The following is a 5,000-nucleotide window of genomic DNA, read 5'->3' on the forward strand; positions in this document are numbered from 1 at the left end:
TTCTGAACATCCACGAAGGTTAAAGTTCAGGAAATCTAAGTCTGGTTTTAGTTTAGTTTATTTACACAAACATAAAAGAATGAACAGGATACGATGAGTAACTGTGCGAGAGAAAGATGAAGTGGCGTTCTTCAGGACAAAACCCAACTTTTTGGGCTTTTTTTCCATCACATGGTACCTGCTCCACTCGCCTCGACTCACCTCGCCATGCTGTGCGTCTGTCGAGCTGTTTTTAAATGTGCTATAGAAATAAACTTTACTTACTTACTTACCTTTTAGTATCGCCTCAGCTCGCCGGGATCCTCGACTGACAACGTGACATCATGACTTTGTGTAAACATACACGCCCACTTTCCTAAAGCCAAGTGGCGAGTTATCTGGACGCATTTTGGGCTCTCCACGTGTACGTCTACAGCAGATGTAAACATACACACCACGTGGTGTGTTATCGCGAGAACGTGACGTACAGTACAGGCCAAAAGTTTGGACACACCTTCTCATTCAATGTGTTTCCTTTTTATTTTCATGACTATTTACATTGTAGATTCTCACTGAAGGCATCAAAACTATGAATGAACACATATGGAATTATGTACTTAACAAAAAAGTGTGAAATAACTGAAAACATGTTTTATATTTTAGATTCTTCAAAGTAGCCACCCTTTGCTTTTTTATTAATAAGGGAAATAATTCCACTAATTAACCCTGACAAAGCACACCTGTGAAGGTAAAACCATTTCAGGTGACTACCTCATGAAGCTCATTGAGAGAACACCAAGGGTTTGCAGAGTTATCAAAAAAGCAAAGGGTGGCTACTTTGAAGAATCTAAAATATAAGACATGTTTTCAGTTATTTCACACTTTTTTGTTAAGTACATAATTCCATATGTGTTCATTCATAGTTTGTGTGGAACACATTGAATGAGAAGGTGGAATCAGGAGAAGAACACAGGGAAAGGCTTTAGTAACAAAAAATAACGACAAAAACACGCTTACATAAACAATAACTATTTGGGTTTAGGAAAGAAACATCGGGGGAAGGTTTAAAATCGCCAGACGCAGGAGGTGATGCGTCTCTCCTGGTGAGAGTCCTGTTTTACCCATCAGCCACCACAACCAACCTCTTTACACAGACCTACATCCCTTTATGCTACTCGCTACGGTGAAATCTCACTAGTAATGGAGGTCAATGGTGGTGAATTGCGTTGGTAAACACGCTAAAAAGCGATTATGCGTCTTGATAACAGGCCTAAACGGCGTATGGATTGGCGTGTGGTACATACTCCACTTCATGAGATCAGTCTGCGACTGAGGTGGTACTAAATAAAGTACCTGTTAGCAGGTACCAGGGACTTTTTATCGTAATGGAAAACCAAAAAAGGCGAGTAGAGTCGAGGCCAGTCGAGCAGGTACCGTGTAGTGGAAAAGCGCCGTTATTTACACGACAACGAGACGATTTACAAAGACGACAAGCTAAACAACAACAACGGGACAGAATCGGCCCAAATATCTGACGGAGAAACTTAGAAAACGGGTCAAATTTGACCCGAGGACAACAGGTGGGGGGTGGTTTAATGACTTTAACGTTAACACAGAAATCTAAATACTGGAATCATTACAGAACACATTAGTATTTCTACCATACGTTCGGTATCAGAAAGGAAAGACGAGTGTTGAATATCCCTAGTAAGTCTGATTTATGATTGTTTTTGAAGGCAGCATTTCATCTGGTCTCTTCTGGACTCCGGTCAGTCTGACCAAGAGCCCATTCAAGCCCATTTCCAATGTCTCCAAATCGAGGCACCAATCACAACCTTCTCCACACTCTCAGTTACAGCTGAGAAGGGTCTGGGGTCAACCAGGCTACCGGAAGGTCCTACAAGGCTTCCAAAGGAGGTGTGGCTGGGACTTTGTTGGAAAATACAAAACAGGATGAGTGCTTTAGATTACTTCTTTTGTTTACTACGAAACAAGGATCATCCGATGCGGCAAAACAAACTTCTGCAACTGCCGAGAACCGAGAGACTTTCGGCAAGAACCGAGAGATTTAGAACCAAGAGACTACCGAGAGACTTTCGGTAAGAACCGAGTGGATTTGTGTGGACAGCTTCTAATTCCCAATATTTTGGGATTATAATGAACATTTTAAAGGACCTCTGGAGGAAAACGTAGAAGAATGTGGAATATCTTCACAGGAATTCCAAACCGACGGTCGGTAGTCTCCGTTAAAATGGGAACATTTTACCCGGAGAACATCCAGACGTTGAAACGGGATTTATATCGCGATACGTCGACATGTTGTGGTAAAGTTTCAGCGCTGTACTCTTCGTACTCTGGGAGGAATATTCTGGGATGGACTCAGGAAACCGCGGTGGAACTTTTGGGGACATCTTTGGCAATCCTTCCTTCCTTTTTTCGGTATGCAAGGTTTTCGTCCAAATAAATGTGATTCTCCAGTGACTAAACCCTCTGGAATACCTTCAGGAAGACACTCGGGAATATTTACGCCACATTATTGAACTCTTACAAAGACTACGGTGACTTTCTGCGTCACGAAAGTGTATTTTATTGATCAAACGTTCCCATTCTGAGGGATTTAGAACCGTTTTTTTTTAAAAGCAACTACCATTTATTCCACCATGGCCTCTCTGTCTCCATGTTTCTGTGTCTGAGTGTCTGATACGAACAACAGTCTCTGAAGCTGGTCCAGTATTAAACCAGAACCGAGCTGTAATGTAACCCTACAGGACTAATGTTCAGCAGCAGTTAGAGTCACTACAAGTTCTGTTGTTGCTGCTGACAGACTCACATTATTATTCTAAGTGTCTGACAACATTATGGGATGGATCCCTACAGAGATAGACCTTTTAGTTAAAGAGTAAGATCCTTTTAGTTTAACATGAAACAGCCCCAAAATCACCATCACCAAACTCCACCAGACTCCATGTAAATAATCAGGACTTTTAGCGTGTATAGAGCCAGCATATCTCCACCAGACTCCATGTAAATAATCAGGACTTTTAGCGTGTATAGAGCCAGCATATCTCCACCAGACTCCATGTAAATAATCAGGACTTTTAGTGTGTATAGAGCCAGTATATCTCCACATGTAAATGGGTGAATTAAGGGTTTATTTCAACCAAACCAGAGTGGTGATTGTTGGAACAGTGGAAAGATGAACCAAGACGGCTTTTGGTAGTTTTATTTAGTTTCTGTCCACTTTGAATGAAGTGTGTTTTACGATGATAAAAGTCCTGATTATTTACATGGAGTCTGGTGGAGTTTGGTGATGGTGATTTTGGGGGCTGAAGTGAAAGATATCCTCTTGAAATTGAACACTAATCACTGTGGACTTTGAACGGGTTGTCACTAAAAGCTACGGTTTAGTTTTGGTCGGATTCAAAAGAACCAAAAACGTCCGATGACCTAAGTCATGTTTGGACAGATTTGGGAGTCTGGGAACTGGTTCAGCTTTTTAAATGAAAATACTGTGGAATGTTTTTATATTTTAGCACTTTTTATATCTGATATTTGATCATGTTTTTATACTAAAGTCATGAAGAAAGATGTGAGTTTATATTTCACAGCTTCCTGAGACGGAGGCTCAGGACCAAAGAATCACAACAAGGTCACCGTAACCTGTGAAATATGGCCTGTAGCCGGGAAACCAAGTTAATCTAACCCTAATCTCTCTCACACACACACACACACACACACACACACACACACACACACACACACACACACACACACACAAGCTCTCATATACACACACAGAGATATATATATACACACACACATACAGATACATGCACACAGAAACATAGATACACACACACACACACACACAGAAACACAGACACACACACACACACACAGAAACACAGATACACACACACACACACACACACACACACACACACACACACACACACACACACACACACACACACACACACACACACACACACACACATACCCACATACAGACACCCACTACCAACCAAACGTTGGCCCTAGAGTAATCCATGTCTCTGATTGGTTGATTGTCCAGAAAGGATTCTGATGTAATTTATGTAATAAAAGATCAATACTTGGTGTGTTTTCTCCCCCAATATTTATTTAACAAATTCAGACCAATTAATACACAGAGTACCACATACAGACCAATTAATACACAGAGTACCACATACAGACCAATTAATACACAGAGTACCACATACAGACCAATTAATACACAGAGTACCACAAACAGACCAATTAATACACAGAGTACCACAAACAGACCAATTAATACACAGAGTACCACAAACAGACCAATTAATACACAGAGTACCACATACAGACTAAACAAGACATTTAAAACATTATTCTGGACTTTAGAGAAACTGTGATTTTTCAAAATAAAATAAAAGTAATATTTTCAGAATCAAAATTGTAACATTTCAGATTAAAATTTTTCAGAATAAAAATTATATTTTCAGAATAAAATCTGAATTATTTTCAGAATAAAATTTTAATATTTTCAGATTGAAAAATTCTATTTTTAGAATTAAAGTTGAAATATTTGCAGATTAAAAATTGTAATATTTTCAGAATAAAGTTTTTAATATTTTCAGAATAAAAGTTAAAATATTTTCAGAATAAAATCTGAATTATTTTCAGAATAAAATTGTAATATTTTCAGATTGAAAATTATATTTTCAGAATAAAAGTTGAAATATTTTAAGAATAAAATCTGAATTATTTTCTGAATAAAATTGTAATATTTTCAGATTGAAAATTATAATATTTTCAGAATAAAAGTTGAAATATTTGCAGATTAAAAATTGTAATATTTTCAGAATAAAATTTTTAATATTTTCAGAATAAAAGTTATATTTTCAGAATAAAATTTTTAATATTTCCAAAATAAAAGTTGTAATATTTTTAGAATAACCCTTCAGTGTGAAACATTATTATTATTATCATTATCATTATTATTATTATTATTATTATTA

The 5,000-nt window shown here is 37.7% G+C and overlaps 2 protein-coding genes across 2 annotated transcripts in view; both read left to right on the top strand.

The window, feature by feature from the left end:
* Positions 1-297, top strand: part of LOC114574040 (ephrin type-B receptor 4-like) — a 24,617-nt gene extending 24,320 nt beyond the window's left edge. The window contains 1 exon segment of the mRNA XM_028606327.1: positions 1-297. This exon segment is cut by the window's left edge and continues 635 nt beyond it. The gene's annotated coding sequence lies outside the window, so the exon portion shown is untranslated.
* LOC114546103 (zinc finger protein 721-like) overlaps positions 1-5,000 on the top strand; it is a 1,066,380-nt gene that overhangs the window by 248,182 nt on the left and 813,198 nt on the right. The window lies entirely within an intron of this gene.

Source organism: Perca flavescens, chromosome 19, assembly GCF_004354835.1.
Source record: "Perca flavescens isolate YP-PL-M2 chromosome 19, PFLA_1.0, whole genome shotgun sequence".
In the NCBI taxonomy this organism is placed as follows: domain Eukaryota; kingdom Metazoa; phylum Chordata; class Actinopteri; order Perciformes; family Percidae; genus Perca; species Perca flavescens.